This window comes from Chiloscyllium plagiosum, unplaced genomic scaffold (assembly GCF_037043375.1).
Source record: "Chiloscyllium plagiosum isolate Xiang-an unplaced genomic scaffold, Cpla_swu_hap1 HiC_scaffold_7, whole genome shotgun sequence".
Lineage (NCBI taxonomy): Eukaryota > Metazoa > Chordata > Chondrichthyes > Orectolobiformes > Hemiscylliidae > Chiloscyllium > Chiloscyllium plagiosum.
This window is the reverse complement of record NW_028270145.1, coordinates 21,768,671-21,790,431: the sequence shown is the minus strand read 5'-3', so window position 1 is coordinate 21,790,431 and position 21,761 is coordinate 21,768,671. Positions and strand designations below refer to the sequence as shown.

The 21,761-nt window shown below is 44.2% G+C and overlaps 1 pseudogene; it reads right to left on the bottom strand.

Annotated features, from left to right (window-relative positions):
• LOC148149574 (putative methyltransferase DDB_G0268948) overlaps positions 1-10,956 on the bottom strand; it is a 52,661-nt pseudogene extending 41,705 nt beyond the window's left edge.
• Positions 10,957-21,761: the final 10,805 nt, after the last annotated feature.

Below are 21,761 nucleotides of genomic sequence, written 5' to 3'. Positions count from 1 at the left end.
GTAAGGGATGATATTCAGTCCCTTGCGCGGGGGGACCTAGAATCAGGTGATGTAGAGTCAGTGTGGATAGAGCTGAGAAATTCTAAGTGTAGAAAGACCCTCTTGGGAGTTATCTACAGGCCCCCAAACAGTAGTATGGATGTAGGATGTAAGTTGAATAAGGAGCTGAAATTGGCCTATCGCAAAGATGTTACTACAGTTGTTATGGGGGATTTCAACATGCAGGTAGACTGGGAGAAATCAGGATGGTATTGGGCCTCAAGAAAGAAACTTTGTGGAGTGCCTCCGAGATGAATTCTTAGAACAGCTGGTGCTGGAGCCTACCAGGGAGAAGGCAATTCTGGATTTGATATTGTGCAATGAATCAGAATTGATCAGGGGCCTCAAAGTGAAGGAGCCATTGGGAAGTAGTGACCATAATACAATAAGCTTCAATCTGCAATTTGAGAGGGAGAGGGTACAATCAGTAGTGACAATATTTCAGTTGAATAGAGGGAATAGTGGGCGGCACGGTGGCACAGTGGTTAGCACTGCTGCCTCACAGCGCCAGAGACCCGGGTTCAATTCCCGCCTCAGGCGACTGACTGTGTGGAGTTTGCACGTTCTCCCCGTGTCTGCGTGGGTTTCCTCCGGGTGCTCCGGTTTCCTCCCACAGTCCAAAGATGTGCAGATCAGGTGAATTGGCCATGCTAAATTGCCCGTAGTGTTAGGTAAGGGGTAAATGTAGGGGTATGGGTGGGTTGCGCTTCGGCGGGGCGGTGTGGACTTGTTGGACCGAAGGGCCTGTTTCCACACTGTATGTGATCTAATCTAATCTAATCTATGGAGCTATGAGGGAGGAGCTGGCCAAAGTTCAATGGTGCAATACCTTAGCAGGGATGACAGTGGAGGAACAATGGCAGATATTTCTGGGTATAATGCAGAAGTTGCAGGATTAGTTCATTCTAAAAAAGAAGAAAGATCCTAGGAGGAGGCATGGGTGGCCGTGGCTGAAGTTAAGGAACATATAAAGTCAAAGGAGGAAAAGTATAACATAGCAAAGATAAGTGGGAAAACGGAGGACTGGGAAGTTTTTAAAGAACAACAGAGGATTACTAAGAAGGAAATACGCAGAGAAAAAATGAGGTACGAAGGTAAACTGGCCAATAATATAAAGGAGGATAGTAAAAGCTTTTTGAGGTATGTGAAAGGCAAAAAGATGGTTAAGACTAAAATTGGGTTTTGAAGACAGAAACAGGGGAATATATTACGGGGAACAAAGAAATGGCAGAAGAGTTGAATTGGTACTTTAGATCTGTGTTCACTGGGGAAGACACAAGCAATCTCCCTGAGGTAACAGTGGCTGAAGGACCTGAACTTAAGGGAATTTATATTTGCCAGGAATTGGTGTTGGAGAGACTGTTAGGTCTGAAGGTTGATAAGTCCCCGGGGCCTGATGGTCTACATCCCAGGGTACTGAAGGAGGTTGCTCGAGAAATCATGGATGCGTTGGTGATTATTTTCCAGAGTTCGAAAGATTGATTCAGGATCAGTTCCTGCGGATTGGATGGTGGCTAATGTTGTACCACTTTTAAGAAAGGAGCGAGAGAGAAAGCAGGAAATTATACACCAGTTAGTCTGACCTCAGTGGTGGGAAAGATGCTGGAGTCTATTATAAAGGATGAAATTACGACACATCAGGATAGCAGTAATAGGATAGGTCAGAGTCAGCATGGATTTATGAAGGGGAAATCATGCTTGACTAATCTTCTGGAATTCTTTGAGGATGTAACTCTGAAGATGGACGAGGGAGATCCAGTAGATTTAGTGTACCTGGACTTTCAGAAAACTTTTGATAAAGTCCCACAGAGGAGGTTAGTGAGCAAAATTAGGGTGCATGGTATTGGGGCAAAGTACTGACTTGGATTGAAAGTTGGTTGGCTGACAGGAAACAAAGAGTAGTGATAAACGGCTCCATTTCGGAATGGCAGGCAGTGACCAGTGGGGTACCGCAGGGATCAGTGCTAGGACCGCAGCTTTTTACAATATATGTTAATGATATAGAAGATGGTATTAGTAATAACATTAGCAAATTTGCTGATGATACTAAGCTGGGTGGCAGAGTGAAATGTGAGGAGGATGTTAGGAGATTACAGGGTGACCTGGACAGATTAGGAAAGTGGTCAGATGCATGGCAGATGCAGTTTAATGTGGATAAATGTATGGTTATCCACTTTGGTGGCAAGAACAGGAAGGCAGATTACTACCTAAATGGAATCAATTTAGGTAAAGGGGCAGTACAAAGAGATCTGGGTATTCTTGTACACCAGTCAATGAAGGTAAGCTGCAGGTACAACAGATAGTGAAGAAGGCTAATAACATGCTGGCCTTCATAACAAGAGGGATTGAGTATAGAAGCAAAGAGGTTCTTCTGCAGCTGTACAGGGCCCTGGTGAGACCACACCTGGAGTAATGTGTGCAGTTCTGGTCTCCTAATTTGAGGAAAGACATTCTGGCTATTGAGGGAGTGCAGCATAGGTTCACGAGGTCAATTCCTGGAATGGCAGGACTATCTTATGTTGAAAGATTGGAGCGACTGGGCTTGTATACCCTTGAGTTTAGAAGACTGAGAGGGGATCTGATTGAGACGTATAAAATTACTAAAGGATTGGACACTCTGGAGGCAGAAAACATGTTTCCACTGATGGGTGAGTCCTTAACCAGAGGACACAGCTTAAAAAAAAGGGTAGGCCATTTAGGAGAGAGATGAAGAGAAACCTCTTCACCCAGAGAGTGGTGGCTGTGTGGAATGCTCTGCCCCAGAAGGCAGTGGAGGCCCAGTCTCTGGATTCGTTTAAGAAAGATTTGGATAGAGCTCTCAAGGATAGTGGAATCAAGGGTTATGGAGATAAGGCAGGAACAGGATACTGATTGAGGATGATCAGCCATGATCATAGTGAATGGTGGTGCAGGCTCGAAGGGCAGAATGGCCTATTCCTGCACCTATTGTCTATTGTCTATTGTTACGGCCTCACACAATATGAGGCATTTGGATGAGTAAATGAATAGGAAGGGTTGGAGGGATATGGGCCGGGTGCTGGCAGGTGGGACTAAATTGGGTTGGGATATCTAGTCGGCATGGATGGGTTGGATCAAAGGATCTGTTTCATTGCTGTACATCTCTATTACTCTATGACTCTATTTCACCTTCGCAAGGAAGCCAGTACAATGCTTCCATATGTAAGCTAATGGGAATGTATAGTGCAGATCCAAAATGCTAATGTTCCATTGGGTGAGATACATTCAGGCATATCTCCATCATCATAGCAGCCCCTCACAGTAAAAAAGCCGCCTTAGAAAATCACAGACCATTTTCATTCCTTGTTTATAATTGGCGTGGACTGTGACAGCACTGAAGCCTTCAGTGATAGAAAATGAGAAGTGATGCAGAAATGGCAAAACCAAGTGAGCCTTGTAAGTTTGCCTCTCTGACATGACAGTAGGTCAAGTGATGTAAAATATATAATGGTCATGATTTATTCTGTAATGTTAATGGGTGCCAATAGAATGAACTTTTAATTAAATCCAATTTGATGGCAAATGGGTATTGTTACAGAATCTGTGAATGTATGATTAATGTAACTGCCCCTAGCAAGGCCTCACAGTGGAAAGTTTACTCAATGCCCCAAACAGTGATTTACTCCATCCCCTCTGTATGTGGTGACAGCCATTTTCTCTTGACATTATGCAGTTGGGTTTAGCACAAAGATGGGCTCATGAGTTACTGCTGGGCTTCATCTGAAATACAAGCTTCATCTCCCTTACCTTGAAAACTTGGCAACAATTCCAAAATGTGAGCCGGGTCTAATATCCATAACATCACATTGTGACAATTTCCCATCTTTGGCTAATAAGACCATAAGATATAGCAGCAAAAATTAGGTCATTCAGCCCATCAAGTCTGCTCCTCCATTCAATCATGGCTGATAGGTTTTTAAACCCCATTTTCCCACTTTCTCCCTGTAAGCTTTAATCCTTTTGGCAATCAAGAACCTATCGATCTCTGTTTTAAATTTAGTCAATGACCTGGCCTCCACAGCCTTCTGTGGCAGTGAATTCCATTAATTCACCACTCTCTGGATGAAGAGGTTTCTCATTATCTCCTTTCTAAAAGGTCTTCCCTTTACTCGAAGGCTGTGCCCTTGGCTCCTAGTCTCTCCTGCCAATGGAAATAGTCTGTCCAGGCTGTTCAGTATTCTGTAAGTTTCAATCAGATCCTCTCTCATCCTTCTAAACTCCATTGTGTATAGTCTCAGAGTCCTCAAACATTCCTCAAATGTTAAGCTTTTCATCCTTGGGATCATTCTTGTGAACCTCCTCTGAAACCACTCCAGGGCCAGTACATTATTCCAGGGCCCAACATGGCTCGCAATACTCTAAATGTGGTCTGACCAGAGCTTTATAAAGCCTCAGAAGAACATCCCTGCTTTTATATTCTAATTCCATTGAGATGAATGACAACATTGTATTTGCCTTCCTAACTACTGACTCAACCTGCAAGTTTATTTTGAAAGAATCCTGTACTGGGACTCCCAAGTCCCTTTGCACTTCCGATTTCTGAATTTTCTCCCCATTTAGAAAATAGTCTATGCCTCTATTCTTCCTACCAAACTGCATGCCCTCACACTTGCCCACGTTGTACAGGTATCCCCCATATCTGCGTGGATGCCCGAAATTGCAGGTAGAAGCGAACCCTATCATTTAAATGGGCGGCCCTCTGAGATTATTTCTGGAACATTCCATGTAGTATTTTCAGGCTGCGGTAAACCACGGACAACTGAAACCACGGAAATTGAATCTGCGATACAGGGGTTAAACTGTATTTCATTTGCCATTTCTTTGCTGATTCTCCTAACCTGCCTAAATCTTTCTGCAGGCCTCCCTGCTATCTCAATATTACCAGTCCCTCCACCTGTCTTTGTATCATCTGCAAACTTACCCAGAATGCCCTTCAGTCGCTTTATCTAAATCGTTAATGTATAAAGTGAAAAGTTGTGGTCCCAACAACAACTCTTGTGGAACACCACCAGTCACCAGTTTCCATCCTGAGAAGGACCCTTTTATCCCCACTCTCTGTGTCCTGCCAGACAGCCAATCTTCTATCCATGCTAGCACCTTGCCTCTGACATCATGGGCCCTTATCTTACTCGAGCCTCCTGTGCGGCACCTTATCAAAGGCATTCTAGAGGTCCAGGTAGATAATAACCATTGGCTCTTCTTGGTCTAACCTGCTCGTTACTTCCTCAAAGAATTCTAACAGATTTGTCAGGCACAACTCCCCTTGATGAAACCATGCTGACTTTGCCCTGTTTTACCACACACTTCCAAGTATTCAGAACTCGCATCCTTCACAATGGACTCCAAAATCTTACCAAAGAGAGAATCAGAGTAAAATGTTGGAGGAGCAGTGGCATTGTGAGGTTGTCACCCCACAGCATTTATAGGGTGAAGCTATGGTGATAGGGAGGCAGGGAGAAGCATTGCAGATGAGGCAACATGATTTTCTGCAGAAATGGTACAGTGTGCCAGGGGCTTTACCCCATGTGACACTGTTAGTAAATGAGGGACATCTGTCCAAGGATTCAGGACCCATGATGAAGCATGTAGAAATGATTAGTGATTGGCAGATGATGACACCAGGGGTCTGGAAATCTGGCGATGGTAACTATGTTCGAATTGCAACTTGTATCGATATGTAGGGGAATCCCAAGGAGGTTGAGGTGGTTTCCCAATGGAGTATGCTAGTGCTAGTGGGAGGAAGTGACCATCAATTTGATTATTGGCTGGTTGCATTGCCAGTTAGGTTATGGTCACTACATGATACAGATGTGGGGAGAGTGAAGTCAGCAAATTCAGTTGTATCAGGTTTACAGCCAGGGGCATAGTTACCTAGGAGATCACAATGCCCTTTGAAGCAAGGGGCAGAGGAGGGAATAGCAGTGACAATACAGGGACTGCTGGCAGCCGGGGTGCTTAGGGAGACATGCAGCCCCTGAAATACCCCGCTGATGTCTGTTTTAAAAGCAGATAAGTCTAAATGGAGACTGGTACATGACCTGTGGGCGGTTAATGGGGTGGTGGAGGATTGGCCAGCAGTGGTTCCAAATCCGCATACTCTGCTGACTAATATATCGCCGAAAGCAGATTGGTTACCAGTGATTGACTTGTGTTCAGCCTTCTTCAGTGTTCCGTTGGCAGAGGACTGACAATATTTATTTGTTTTTATGTACAGAGGAAGGCAGTGTAATTTTCAATCGAATGCTGCAGGGGTTTAAGTATTCGCGGTATGTATTTAACCAGGTGTTGAAGTTGGATCTGGAGGGTGTGCCATTGGAGAGTACACTAATCCAGTATGATGATGATGATTTGTTAGTTTGCTCTGAGAGTCAAGGACAATGTGAGCGTGACACCATATCTCTTTTGGAGCGAAGTTAAAAATCACACAACACCAGGATATAGTCCAACAGGTTTATTTGGAAGCACTAGCTTTCAGAGTGCTGCTCCTTCATCAGGTGGTTGTGGAGAATAAGATTGTAAGACACAGAATTTATAGCAAACGTTTACAGTGTGATGTAACTGAAATTATTCATTGAAAAAGACCCAGATTATTTGTTAAGTCTCTCATCTTTTAGAATGACCGTGTTGGTTTCAGTTCTCTCATATGTAAATTGCAAAACCTTTTTTTAAAAGTTACGTTCTGAAGTGCACTTTAACAATTGGTGTCATGTCGGTCCAGGTAAGGTATTGAAGGTGTTAACTCCCTGTGAAGCTGTCTGTGCCACAATGGTCAGACAGATTCTAATCTAAAAAACTGATTTAGCAAACGTTTACAGTGTGATTAACTACGGAATGTCAGTTACGTCACACTGTAAACTTTTGCTATAAATTCTGTGTCTTGCAATCTTATTCTCCACAACCACCTGATGAAGGAGCAGCGCTCCGAAAGCTAGTGCTTCCAATTAAACCTGTTGGACTATAACCTGGTGTTGTGTGATTTTTAACTTTGTGCACCCCAGTCCAACACCGGTGTCTCCAAATCTTTTGGAGCGGTTAGCATGTGGTGATTGTATGGTATCTGGGCATAACCTTCACTGCCATCAGCAGCAGGTTGAGTCTTTGGCTCAGCTGATATCTCAGGGCTGTGAGTTAGTAGCACCTGATCAGATTGAGGCAATAACTCGGGCTCCCAGGCCTGTGACAGTTGGATAGATGACGACATTTCTGGGGATGGCTGGTTTTAGTTCTGATTGGATTGAAGAGTATGCCAAAGTCACGGCTCCTTTGAGGAAGGTAATGAGGGCTGGCTATTGGTCACCTTACTTGCAGGCTTCAGTGGATTATATGTTGTCGCAAGATGATATCTGTGCTCAGAATCATGTCAGAAAGGGGTAGTAGCGACCCCTATAGGATGTATACCTGTACCTGAGGGGCCATTTAAGCATTTGGTGATTGACTGACTATGTGGACATGATAAAGACATTGTGTAAGAAGTGATATATGTTGGTGATCAGTGACAGGTTTAGCAGATGGGTAGAAGGGGTCCTGTCAAGATTCAGGGGCAGGCGCTGTGGTGAGGCTTTTAATGACTCAAGTCATTCTGAGGTTTGCCACACCATCTGAGATCAGTTCGGATGATGGGTCTGCCTTTATCCAGAAGGTGGTTCAGTTGGTGCTGCAGACCTTGCGGATTAAGCAGAGGTTTGGCTGTGTGTATCAACTCCACTCGCAGGGTATGTTAGAATGGATTGTTAGTCCTTTGGAAGCTGAGTTGACTGTAATTTGTGCAAGTACCTATCGTACCTGGGTCGATGCGCTGCTGCTGGCATTAATGGGCTACAGTGTGCAGACTAACTGCATGACTACCTTGGCACCACATGAAGAGCTTACCAGTGGACCCATGCTGAGGGTCTGAGTGGAGGGGTCTGTATGATGAGCCTGGTTTCGAATGATTGGAACTTGATATTAAGTAGTACATGCAACAGCTAACTATGATTCATGAGTCTATCACACACAGGAAATGCTGAGGGAGTCAGTATCTGGTAACAGGAAGGGGCCTATTGGTCCTGGAGATCAGGTGTACGTACGGGCTTTTCTGGGGAAAGTGGAATGAGCTGAGGGGAGAGGATCCTTTTACGGTAACAGGGCATCGCCTACTCCCATTCCAATAGTGGGTCGATCCGCATGATATCATCTTAGTCACTGTGCCAGGGTACTCCCACTGGCACAGACGGACTCCGGCGTTGAGGTAGGTGAGGGCCGAGAAGGGGCTGCGACAGTTGAAAGGGCGTGTTGGGGCTTGTTACTCCTTTACGTGGCCTTGTGTCTTTGGTGAGTGAGGCTGTGGTGTAAAATTATGTCCCAATACATGTGTGAATCATAATGTAACACATGTATTGGGCCAAGCAGTGGAATGTGGTGAAACGGTTAAAAATTATGTCCCAATACATGTGTGAATCTAACCGGAATGGAGGTGTTGCTTAGTCCCGTGTGAATCTTATTACACACCTCCCCGTGTGAATCTTCTTATCTGTATGTAACCAGAATGGAATGTGTTTTTTAGCCTTGCTCTGCTGTTCACATGAATGTTTATATCTGGAAAAGAGTATATCAGCTGGAAAAGTCTCCAGTTCGGTGAGTCTGCTCCGGGGTTACGTTTAACCGCCAAGCGTGGGTTGTTGGCAACCGCTCTACGAGAACTGACGGCTCCCAGTTCCGGTAACATGTAGAGTGAGTATAAGCCAGACCCGGGAGTCTGCTCCGGGGTTACGTTTAACCGCCGAGCGTGGGTTGTTGGCAACCGCTCTACGAGAACTGACGGCTCCCAGTTCCGGTAACATGTAGAGTGAGTATAAGCCAGACCCGTTGTAAGTTTGTGGCGACGCTGCGGGGAATAAAATGCTCATATTCTAGCAGACTCGTCTCTTGGCTGTTTGTTCTGTGTCAGACTACTCTCCTACGAACCTGACCTTGAGAATTTTTTAAAACAGAGGCTTATGGGGTACTGGTGCCTCTGTGGCTGTTGGTGATGCGTTTGTGGAAGGAGACCTTCCTCCTGCTTGTGTGGCTGAGGGCGGGTTCGGGGAGGTCACTGAAGCCCCCTCCCCAGTCCTGAAACTTTCTGCTCCTGTGCTGAATAGGGGTCCATTGATTTGGCAGACCTAGCAGATTGGTAGTGCCAATGCCCTATCACAACTGACTCTGCATCGCCCTAAATGTCCCTGATCCGTCAATATACGTTGTTGGTATAGGTTAGCCATGCGGTTTCCCCAGTGTGTTCAAGGCCAGGAATGCAATTGCCGCGGGCTGGGAGTTCTTATCCCTGCCATTGGGATTAATAAGAATACTGAGTGGATTAATTGTATCTATTACAATCAGCAGAGATTTATTAATGACTCTGATGATGCCCTCTCTGCGTTGGGTGAGCAATTGGATGTGACCAGTCGGATGGTGTGGCGGACTCAGCAGGCCTTGGACTGGTTGTTGGCTGAGGACGGTGGGGTTTGTGTGTTGTTTGGGGAATATTCCAGAACCTTTATTCCCAATAATACTAGCCCGGAGGGATCTTTTACTCAGGCAATGGGTGAGCTGTGGAATTTATGGGAGGCGCTTGAGGAGAATACATGGTCCGGCCATCAGGTTTTTGGCTGTTTGGATAGTGGTTTGGGCGGATGGGGGTTTGGTTTGCTAAGATTGGGATTGTTGCAGGTTTTGTGTTGCTTGCTGTTGCCTTGGTCTTTTGCTGTGCTTTACCTCTTGATAAGACTTTTTAGTGCATCTTGCTGTGTGACAATTCCCTGTTGTTTCAGTGGACGCTAGCCCAGCCCCCTCTTCTACTGTGGATTCGCCACTCTAATGCTATGATCTGACATCTGCTGTGGTGCTGAAGCCTTGTTCCGATGGAGATGCCTGACTTGCATGTGTTGTGTGCGCGTTCAGACTGTGCGGGTCTTTGGGTCTTTATTTTCCCTGTTCCGGTTATTTTGGGAAGGGTTTTTGGCCTGTGGCTCCAGGTGCAGAAGGAGAATCCTTTGCGGTTTGGACCCTGGAAATAGTTATTGCCTGCTTTTGGGGCTGTGTTGGGCAATTTGGCCTTTGTGCGTTCAGCCTCCTCGTATTCTTTCTGTGTGTGAGACCTGTTGGTGTCAAAGAAGGGAAATATATGGAAGTTACTATGGCAGTAATATAGTTAACTTATTTTTGCAATGAATGCATGGGATCATGTTACAGGGCTTCAGTAACTGATAATGGTAGTGCATTGTGATAGGTTAGTTAAATCACTGGGAGATGAGCTAATGCTGTAGACCAGTGTTTCTCAACCTTTCCGTATTCAATACCCCCTTCTTATCCTTGAAATCATGCAATGCCCCCAAATCACCAAAGTCTGTTTTTGTACATATAACTGCAATACACTGCAATGCTGAAAACGGAAAACTTTTGTGAAATATGTTTTATATACAACAAAAAATAAATGTTATCATTTATTACTGTTCTTACTGTCCACCTACTTGTGGCTCACTCTGCATAAAATTTAGTCTGTGATAGCAAAATAGTCAATGCGATCCTTGTGGTTCATGTTGTCTTGCTAAATCATAGACATCTGGTTCAATTTTTGTCAAAAGCCATCTCAGGTCACCACGCTGAACAACATCCGTGTGATTGCGGGTCTTATCTTGTATTCTGGCGATGGCACCGAATCCTTTCCCAACCAAATAAGAGGTAGGCAATGGTAATGCAAACCACTTTGCCTCTTCGACATCGTGTGGCATCTAGAATCCAAAAATGGGGCTCATCCATTTGCGAAAACCGAATTTTCATTGCAGCGTCAATTTGGAGCTCTATCATTTCTTCCTGAAGGCGAATGTTCAATTCTTCTGCGCATGAAATAAAGGGGTCAGTCAGCCATGTTGGGATCACCATCTCGATAAGATCAGCAAATCATATTGTCATATCATCCTGCAGTGCACAAATGTGAGCTGAGTAGGTAAGTAATTGATCAGTAACATCCTCCGTGATATTGTTTAAACTCGGGAACCGGTAAAACTCACGACGACTGATATTCCAATGAAAGAGATCAAATTTCACAATAAAAGATGTAACAGCATTCCTTGCTTTTATGAAACTCACATTATCTCCTTGTATCTGCACGATCAGCGATTTGCACTTATCGAATATACCCGCGAGATATGCACAGTCGTGTTTTACGGTTTCGGCTTTCATACAAAGGTTTTCATTATTTCTATGTCGGAATTCGATGATAGAATCGAACAGTTCATGGAAGCGATTGAGGCATTTTCCTTTCGAGAGCCATCTCACTTCTGTGTGTAGCAGCAATTGCAGAAATTCATCTTCATTATCTTTACAGAGTTGGCGGAGAAGTCGTTCATTCAGAGCATGTCTCTTTATATAATTTACCACATCTATCACCACTTGTAGAGAATGGTTGAGGGCTTCACTAAATTTCTTTGCAGCCAGACTGATAATGCAGTGTACTGTGAAAACATAAGGCACTTCTCTCTTTAATAATGCGAGAAATCTCCGATGTTGGCCAGTCATAGCACGCACGCCATCCATAGAACAAGCAACAATGTTTTTGAGGGGAACATACTTTTTGTCAAAATAATCCTTGACGCAGTTGAAGATAGTCTTACCTTTGGTATCTGTCGGTAGATCCAGAGCAAAAAGTAGGTCTTCTCGTATTTCATTTTTGTTGATGAAACGTACATACCCCAAAAGCAAAGCTTGATTTCCGCATATAGTACTTTCATCAATTTGTAAGGCAATTTTTTTAATATCAAAAGGGAATATAATTTATCCTCAACATTTGAGGCCATTTCATCGATGCGTCTTCTCACGGAATCGTTGCTAATAGGGATATACTAGATAGTCATTGATGGTTCCTGATGTAGCATGGTTGATAATACTTCAGCAATAGCTGGAAGCACCAACGATTCACCCACGGAATGAGGTTTACCACATTTTGCAATTAACTTCGCTATGTTGTATGATGCCACAAGGCCATCCACACTTGTGGCTCCCATCTTTGAAAAAGCAGTGGAAATCGTTGGTTACTGATTGAATTTATTGTTTAATGTTTGAAAATATGCCAAATCTTCGTCCTTTTTGTCACTGTGTTTCTTTTCCAAATGTTTAATAAGACGGGAAGGCTTCAGGCCTCAATGGAAAAACTTTGTTCACAGAGCAAGCACAGTGGTAACTGCTTATTAGAAGGAGATTGAATAAAGCCATATTGCAAATAGTCCATGCTATACTGCCTGCACTTTTTCTTATTCAATGAGGCCATTTTTACACTGTCACTCGAATACCTTATCACGATAATTTTAAGACACTCAGATAAGTGGCAAAATTTGATTGGCTAATTAGCTGTAATGTGCATTCATCCTGCCATCCGGTAGAACAGTTGAAAAGCTGCATTTCATCTTCCTAGAAGTAAAACGAGTTAGATGATATTGATCTCGGCAGTAGAATCAGTGCCAACTGCGAATGAGTTCAAATGGTTTGCCATTCACAGAGAAGACTATCAATAATAGCGCAGCAACCAATCAGAGCGCACGCCTCCATGGGATCAGGGAAAATAGCAGACTCGTGTTGTGCGACTATCCATCTGCACACAGCAATGTCCTTCAAGGACATGGCAGTCTCCCAAGTGTTTGGTAAGTTCTCTACAAAGTCGTTCAGTGCCCCCTTGCCGCCCCCTTTGACTTCAATGCCCACCGAAGGAAGGCAAACGCCCCTCAGGGGGCACTTCCACCTCCGTTGAGAAACACTGCTGTAGATGATGGTGTTGTAAGGTATGATGGAAGGAACGAGTGCAGCAGACAATGATTAGTTTAGAAAGACAAATCAAGCCAGCACGATTGGCCGTGCTAATATTATCTGATAAGCGCCGGACCAACAAATTATATAAACTGGAGGAGAGCAAAGAAATTGTGGGGAGCCAGGAAAGCCATTTTGCTGGTTCCCACAGCTTTGATTTTGCAAGATTAAAGTTTAATTTTGTGAAGGATTATCTGCATCTCCTGGTAATTCTTTTTATAGAACATTGAGTAATTCTTCCACAACAAAAGATCACAACTAAAGCCTTCACTATCGCTTCAGCTATCTCTGTCAGAACTCAACCTGCAATTTTACCTGTGACAATTAATTCCATAGATTCACCACTCTCTGGCTGAAGAAATTTCTCTTTATCGCCGTTCTAGAAGGTCTTCCCTATACTCTGAGGGTGTTCCCTCCGGTCCTTGTCTATCCTGCCAATGGAAACATCTCCCCAATATCCACTCTGTCTAGGCTGAGTCCAGGTAATTTGTCCACTTTCAGACCTTTCAGTTTTTCTGGCACCTTCTCCTTGGTAATAGTCACCATACTCAGCTCTGCCCCCTCACTCTCTTGAACCTTTGGAATATTACTCATGTCTTCTACTGTGAAGACTGACGCAAAGTACTTATTCAGTTCCTCAGCCATTTCCTTGTTCCCCAATACTGTCTCTACAGCGCCATTTTCCAGCGGCTCAGTGTCTGCTTTTGCCTCTCTTTTGCCTTTTATGTACCTAAAGAAACTCATACAGTCTTCCTTTATATTACTGGCTAGCTTACCCTCATATTTAATCTTTTCCCTCCTTATTTCATTCCTTGTTGCCCTCTGTTAGTCTTTGTAAGCTTCCCAATCCTCTGGTTTCACCACATTATCTGCTTTCTCTTTTCCTTTTATGTTATCCCTGACTTCCCTAATCAGCCCAGTTGCCTCATCCTCCCTGTACCATGTTGCCTTTTCCTCGGGACAAATCTCTGCTGTGTTTCCTGAATTACTCCCAGAAACTCCTGCCTTTGCTGTTCCTCTGTCTTTCCTGCTCAGCTCCTCTCCCAGTCTATTATACCCAGCTCCTCCCTCATGCCTCTGTGATTACCTTTATTCAGCTGTAACACCGTTACCTCTGATTCTATCTTCTCCCTCTCAAATTGCAGAGTAAATTCAATCACATTATGATCACTGCCTCCTAAGCGCCCCTCCACCTTAAGTTTCCTTATCAAGTCTGTCTCACTGCACAACACTAAACCCAGTATGGCCTGTTCCCTAGTGGGCACCACCACAAGCTGCTCCAAAAAGCCATTGCATAGACATTCGACAAATTCCTTTCCTCACAATCCACTACCGACCTGATTTTCCCAGTCCACCTGCATATTGAAATCCCCCCTGATCCCTGTAACTTTGCCTTTCTTACACACTGTCGTGGAAATTAAATTGACTCGACTCAAATGCTAGCAAGCAGCAAAGAAAAAGCTTTATTGTAACCTCTGCAGGTGGCCCAATACATTTGGCAAAAATGCCTTATATAAGGGCCCTGAACAACTTTCGCATATTCTCTTTATACTACATTTCGCTTAACCTCATCACACGCTCAAGGACAAGAGCTGGGAACATTTGAGCCTCTTTCCATATATGGAGTTGTTTTTCTCATTCCTTTATTGTTGATATAATTGCTTACTGCCCTTATGTTTTCCCTGACTCTTGCTGACTCTGACTGTTTGCAAGACTTGCAAGGCCAAGCTGTCTACTTACAAAATCCAGGATGGCACGGTGGCTCAGTGGTTAGCACTGCAGCCTTACAGCACCAGGGTCCCAGGTTCCATCTCAGCCTCGGATGACTGTCTGTGTGGAGTTTGCACATTCTCCCTGTGTCTGCATGGGTTTCCTCCCACAGTCCCAAGATGTGCAGGTCAGGTGAATTGGCCATGCTAAATTGCCTCGAGTGTAAGGTGCATTAGTCAAGGGGAAATTGGTCTGGGTGGGTTGCTCTTCGGAGGGTTGCTCTTCGGAGGGTCGCTGTGGACTGGTTGGGCTGAAGGGCCTATTTCCACACTGTAGGGAATCTAATCTAATCCAGCAAAGTCAGGCTGTCTACTGAAAATTTTAGCAAAGTACTATCTGTCAGATTTCACAGTAAATGTTAATCTTGTTAATTTTCCATTACACACAGCTTTTCTATCTCTTGGATAAATCCTGACTATTGTTTGGAGACCTGTACATAACTCCCATTGTGGTTTTTTCACCTTTGTCATTCCTCAACTTATCCACACAGATTCTACATCATCTGATCCTACTTCATTTATTGCTATTACCTCACCCCGTCTGCCCACCTGCCTATATTTTCGATAGGATGTATATCCTTGGATATTCAGCTCCCAATCCTAATCCCCTTGCAGCCATCTTTCCACCACATCATACCTGTCAATTTCAATCTGTGCCTCAACCTCAGTTACCCTGTTTTGTGTACTCTGGTCATTCTGAGACACCTTAATTCTATATTGACCATCCCTCTTCTCATTGTCATTAGTTTATCTAGTGAGCTTGAAATTTGATTATTAACCCTTTCCAAACACACTGTTCTATTTGTGTCTGTGCTGGAGACTTTAGTAACCTTTCCTGAGTTCTCCTTTATTTTGAATTCTTTCATATGTTCCCATGCAGTTGAATCCGCCCCTGCAGATGTTAACCTGCTGCTTTGTTTCCCACTGGGAAATGTTTTACCCTTCCCTTCCCCCTACTTTTGAGTTTAAAGTCCTGTTGACTGCCCTATTTACCCTTTTCGCTAGAGCTCTGGCCCCAGCTCAGTTCAGGTGGAGACCGTCCGAGCGGTACAGATCCCTCCTGTTCCATGAAAAAGAACCCCTCTTGCCCACACCAGTCTTTTAGCCACGTGTTTACTTCCCTTATTCTCATGTCCCTGTGCCAATTTACATGTGGCTTGGGCAGTAATCCGGTGATTATAACCCTTGGGGACCTGTTCTTTCATTTCATTCCTAGTTCCTGCTAATCCCTGAACAGCTCCTCTATCCTAGCCTTGCCTATGTTTGTCCCAACATGGACCACAACAACTGGATCCTCCTCCTTCCTCTCCAATACCCTCTCAAGCCGGTCAGAGATGCCCCTCACTCTGGCACCGGGTGGGCAACATACCAAGCGGAACTCTCTATCCTGCTTACAAAGGATACCATCTATTCCCCTAAATATAGAATCCCCTACACCTACCACCTGCCTGTTCTTGAACAGCCTCCTGTATCAAGGTGCCGTGGTCACTGGCTCCTTCTCCCCACAGCCCCGTTCCTCATCCACACAGGGAGCAAGGACCTCATACGCGTTGGACAAGATCAAGAGCTGAGACTCCTCTGTCCCTGAATACACAAGCCCTCTCCCTGCCTCACTTACAGTGGAGAAAGTGAGGTCTGCAGATGCTGGAGATCAAAGTTGAAACTTTATTGCTGGAACAGCACAGCAGGTCAGGCAGCATCCAGGGAACAGGAGATTCGACGTTTCGGGCACAGGCCCTTCTTCAGGAATCACTTACAGTCACAACCTTTTGTCCCTGGCCACTGACCTAATCTGTGGTACTTAATTCACCAGGTGGGCCTGCATCCTGGAACAAAGTATCCAGGTACTTTGCCCACATATCCCAGATGTGCTGGATAAGCTAAAAGGGTCAGGTAAAAAGTGTAATAGAGCATCTTGGGGGGGGGGGTGAAATGTGGATTAAAGAGTAAATGTTGGGACTGCACGTAATCCAATTTGTTTTGTAACTTTAAACACCAGAGCAGTCAAGCATCAGCTGTAATGATAGCAAAATCAGATGTTCTTTGAGACATCATCTTTTGTGCTTCTCATGTATAAAGCTATTTAATGATATCCTGTTCAACATGAAATCTCAAGAGTATTCCACTCCAAAATCCAGTATGAGCACAAACATATGGGGATTCACTCAAAACCTGCATATTATTTCTACCCTTCATCTCCACATTCCAGAACTGCTACCACTTGATCACAATATGACAAAGATATGTAAAAGTGCTATCAGAATAACAAAATGGAAGAAGTTCTGTTAGCCAGGGCTGCAGGAAAAGATAGAGAAAGGGATACAAACTACCGACAAGCTGCAGAAAAATACTGAAATTGCTGACACATAGCGGCTTGTGAACTAAAGATTACCTGAGTCCAGGTACTGGTTTGTACTAACAAAGTTATGCAGAAAACAATGTACTAACAAAGGTACGCAGAAAGCAAGGAAGATGAATAATGCAAATGCCTTATCTGGACAAGAAGTAATGAGGCAATGCTCCCTAGGTCCCTGGGTCCAGAAGGTAAAGACATGCAAGAAAGCAAACAAATCTGAGCCAACAGGGAAGAGACAGCCCAGCTCGAAAGAGATAAGGAAAGGAATAAGAGGATGACTCTCGGGCTTCGAACCAGCAAAAACTCCAGAGACCAAACATCGCAGAAGCAAATCCCACATCAAGGACATGGTGACAATATCGAGAAAGAGAGAGGGAGGGAGCACCCGTCTAGAGTCAGCCGTTGTCGGCATTAGCAGCTCTCCTTCTCGCATATTAGCTTTTATATTCTGCGACTACTCAGGGAGTGTCAGAGTATCCTATTGCATGTAGAAATAGGTTTCAGTTTGTAGTAAAATGTATAAGCTACATGTGTATTATCCAATACATTAAGAAAGTGACTTGTGAGGTACAAGAGAATTGACTCTTCTCTCTGTACAAGCCAATAACCATAGCCAGTGATTGCTGGGCTACAACAGTTCTAAACCATGGGACCTCTAACATTACATCCACGGGTCCCTCACATTAAATATTAAGACTGAACATATTACATACTGGCATTTTGCACCTTAAACCATGGGATATAACATATTAAACACTTGGATCTAACACACTACACCTGGGAGTCTTCAATTTTAAATTCTGGAGTCCCTTGCATTATATAAGTCAGTTCTGATATAATGCAATAGTTTTGTTCTCATGCTGTCTTGCATTATAGGAACATCACGCAATAGCCACCCCATTTAAAATAATTGGACCCAAGTCGCATTATAGCCAATACTGTTAAGGTAAGTTCGCATTCTACAAATAATGGTCTAAATTTTTCAATCGCATTTAAGCCAATTCGCATTGAAGAAATGCGCGTTATAGCAGAACTGACTGATATCCTGATCCGATGTTAAACTTTGGAATCTTTCACACTAAACTTTGGAACCCCTCAGGCTATACTGTTATGTTATGGATATATCCCTCATGAGGCAGGATGGAATACATCTGTTTTAATCTAAAGCTCACTGTCGTGTAAATTAAATCGACTTGACTCAACTATTAGCAAGAGCAAAGAAAGGAGCTTTATTGTTACCGCTGCAGATGTGACTCCAGTACACAAATGCTAGATGCCTTCATGTAAAGGAGTGCCTTAACATGGTACAGACACTTGCTTTATTCTGTTTCTTATCACACTCTCAAGGGCAAATCCCCTAGTCTTAGACATAACAGTTCTTTAGCTTTCGCTGAGTTTGACTATCACAAGGTCGAATTGAATGTTTACAGAATTCAAACAGAGATAAGCTGACTACAGGCCTTCATCAAAGTATTGTTTAACTTATCCAACATTAAGTTAAAGAAAAGCATTCTCTTTCAAATTTCACAGTAAATGGATAATTAATTTCACTGTAAATGGATAATTTTCCATTAATTTTCCCCCTTTTTGTCATTTTATGACAACAAGGACAACTACAGCACCAATAAAAAAAAACAGAGCCAGAATAGCTATACATCAGAAAATGTTGAGGAAACACCAGGCTTTCCTCAGATAGCACCGACCCGAAACATAGCTTTGTGGTGGTATCGTCACTTGCTCTGGTGTGCCATGTACACAGTCCATGTTCACACATCACACTCGTCAAAGCCATGGTAGGGTGGGGTCCACGCAATGCCCCTGCCCTTACGAATAGTCCTACCAGGGCGCTTGCTAAAAGTGTGAGCTGGGGCAGCCCCATATTTGTATGAGGCTTCTAATTACTGCTTGCACTTAATTGGTTCCGGTGCTGTCCGATGTCTCCTCAAGCCCAGCTACACGCTTGCAATGACTGGCATGTATCCACGTGGCTCTTTCTGCAATCTTAACTGCTGTCTGTGATGTAAGGAGCACTTGGCACGGTCCCAGCCACCTTTTCGCCTTCCAGTTATTCCTCCTGAAGTCTTTCGCCACTATCCAGTCTCCCGGTTCTAGATCGTGCAGCTTCCCTCCTGCTGGTTGGGGTAGTGCTGCTTTCACTTGATTCTGTATTTCAGACAAAAGTGTAGAGAGTTTTATACAGTAACACAACATCTTGTCAATTTATTTTTTTAAGGTAGCATTTTCTCTTTCCACTGCCCCACTGCTTGTTGGGTAGTAGACACAGTGTTGTCTCATGTTTATTCCCAAATAATCACTGATCTGCTGTAAGGCATTATTGACAAATGGTGTCCCATTGTCACTACTAAGCCTTTCAGGGATACCTCAGTTAGCAAAGCCTTGGCTACTGCACTGGCATTTTGTTTAGACGCGTGGAACGCTTCCACCCATTTGGGAAACATATCAACTATTACCAGACAATACCTTTTCCCTTCGCTGGGTGTTAGTTCAATGAAATCCATCTGTAAATGTTCAAAAGGTTTTTGGGGTTGGGGGTGTGCTGCCTGACTCATCTGTATTTCCCTCCCCACATTATGAGTGGCACAGATAAAACAACACTCACAATATTTCTGGGAGTAATGAGTAAATCCCTTAGTGTACCAGTGTGCTGAAATACTGTCGTACGTCCCCCCTTATGATGCATGGTCCTTACCGTGTGTCAGTTTGGCATCGAATTGAAATAATGATGGTGGTAGACAGGGTTTACCATTGGGGCCACACTATACTCCTTCCCTCACACTGCATCCTGCTTCCGTCCACTCACGCTTTTCTCCCGGTGTGGCCTGTGACTGTATCTCCCGTACGTCTGCTGTTGGGGTACAAATGTTTGTCATACACATGTCAATCTGATCACTTATTGGCTGCTGGGCTGCCGTTCTGGCTGCCGAGTCTGCCCTTGCACTGCCTTGGGAAACAAAATCATTATTTTTTGTGTGGGCTTCACACTTACACACAGCGATTGATTTAGGCAACAGGACTGCTTCCAGGAGCTCAGAAATCAGGCCGTGGTGTGTGATGGGCTTTCTGGTGGAGGTTAAGAAGCCCCTGTGTTTCCACAGGGTTCCAAAGTCATGTACAACCCCAAATGCATATCTGCTATCGGTGTAAATATTCACTGTGCTTCTCTCAGCCAATTTACAGGCCGCAGTCAAGGCAATCAGCTCAGCTGCTTGTGCTGACAGATGAGAAGGGAGGGATCCCGCTTTGACTATCTCGTAGATAGTCACTACAGCATACCCAACACAATTCTGGCCTGTCTCCTTGCTCCTGAATGCTGACCCGTCCACAAAAGACTCCATATCCGGATTCTGAAGTGGTGAATCCTGCAAATCTGGTCTAGGGCTGCAAATTTCATTAGTTACAGCGACACAATCATGTGGGTCACCATCTCCTTCTGTGGGGAGAAGGCTAGCAGGGTTAAGGACGTTACATCGCTTTATTGTAATGTTAGGCATTTCCAATAACACATTATTATATCTGAGCCAACGTGCTGCTGACATGTGTGTGGTCCTTTGCTTGGAAAACAGTAAGCATACTGCATGTGGGACCAGAAGGGTTAATTATGCCGATTATATCCCTGGAAGCTACAACAGCCTTTTCAGCTGCAGCCACAGCTCACAGACATTTAGGCAATCCCACCACTAGGGGGTCTAGTTTAGCTGAAAAATATGCCACCAGCCTCATTCTTCCCCCATGATCCTGCAGCAGCACAGATGCCATGCAGCCACTCTTCTCATCTACCGTTTGTATAAGAGGCTTGTTTGGGTTTGGAATTCCCAGTGCAGGTGTAGTTTGGAGCACACTTTTTAATTCAACAAAGGCACTCTCGGCCTCTAGGGTCCACTGCAACGGACTCTGTTCTGCAAATCTTTGCCATGGGCTATGTCACTTAGGGGCGCCTCAAGGGTTGCATAATGTGGGATAAACATCCTACAGTAAGAGCACATGCCCAAAAAGGACAGTAATTGTTTCTTCATGTGAGGCTTTGGACTTTGCTGAGTTGCTTGAACTCTGTCTTGACCAATGGCCTTCCCTTGTTCAGATATTAAGTGGCCTAAGAATTTCACCTGTTGTTGCACAAATTGTAGCTTTGCGAGACTGACTTTGGTCCCCGTCCCTTGCTAGATGGCAGAGCAACGCAAGGGTATCTTTCTCACATTGTTCCTTTGTTGGTGCCGCTATCAAGCAATCATCTACTTATTGCAAAAGCGCTGACCCCTGGGTTAGAACAAGAGTCTCCAGACTCCTGCGCAGAGCCTCATTATATATGATGGGGGACTCACACTAACCATGACAAAGTCGCATGAAGGTATATGATTTTCATTTGAATGAAAAAGTGAACAGAACTGACTATCTGGGTGTACCTGTGCACTAAAGAAGGCATTTGCTAAATCCACATCAGAGAACCATTTACTGTCCAGTGGAATTTGAGCCAATATAATATAGAGGTTAGGAACATTTGGGGCATGTGGGGCAACAGCGCTATTTACTGCCTGCAGGCCTTGAACAAACCTCCATTCCTCCGGTTCACCGGGAATGTTTGTCTTTTTGACCAGAAAAGTGGGGGTTCTCACCGGTGAGTTTTCACAGGGAATTATCACTCCAGCCTTTAGGAGGTATTCAAAGACTGGAGTAATTCCATCTATAGCTTCAGGTTTTAACGGGTATTGTGCTCTGCAAGGACGATACTCAGACTTCGGGGTTAT